This window comes from Mesitornis unicolor, unplaced genomic scaffold (genome assembly GCF_000695765.1).
Source record: "Mesitornis unicolor isolate BGI_N332 unplaced genomic scaffold, ASM69576v1 scaffold36971, whole genome shotgun sequence".
Classification (NCBI taxonomy): domain Eukaryota; kingdom Metazoa; phylum Chordata; class Aves; order Mesitornithiformes; family Mesitornithidae; genus Mesitornis; species Mesitornis unicolor.
Window position 1 is genome coordinate 1 of NW_010163747.1, and position 375 is coordinate 375.

Here is a 375-nt window from a genome sequence, read left to right on the forward strand (position 1 = left end):
GTAACCGGCAGCCGTGGGGATGTGCGTGCCCTGCGCTGGGTCCTGGGCAGCTCCCTGGGGGTCCTGGGCTGGGGATCCCTGTGAATTAACCCAGAAAATGGGGAGCGGGGGGCTGTATCACTCTGCAGTGCTGCAGATGGGGATGGAGGGGGATGGTGGCAGGGCCTGGGGCCGCTGTGGGCTCACAGACCTGACCTGCTGAAATTCACTGTGGTGTCTTGTAAGAGCTGCGCTGTGAGGCCTCATTGCCCATGGCTGGGGCTCCCCCGGCATGGGGTGCAAACTGTGGGGACCGACCCCTCCGTGGGGTGCTGCTGGGGCAGGCTCTGGGGGCAAAACTCTGCAGAGAGACCCCGTGTGTGGCTGGCCCCGGGG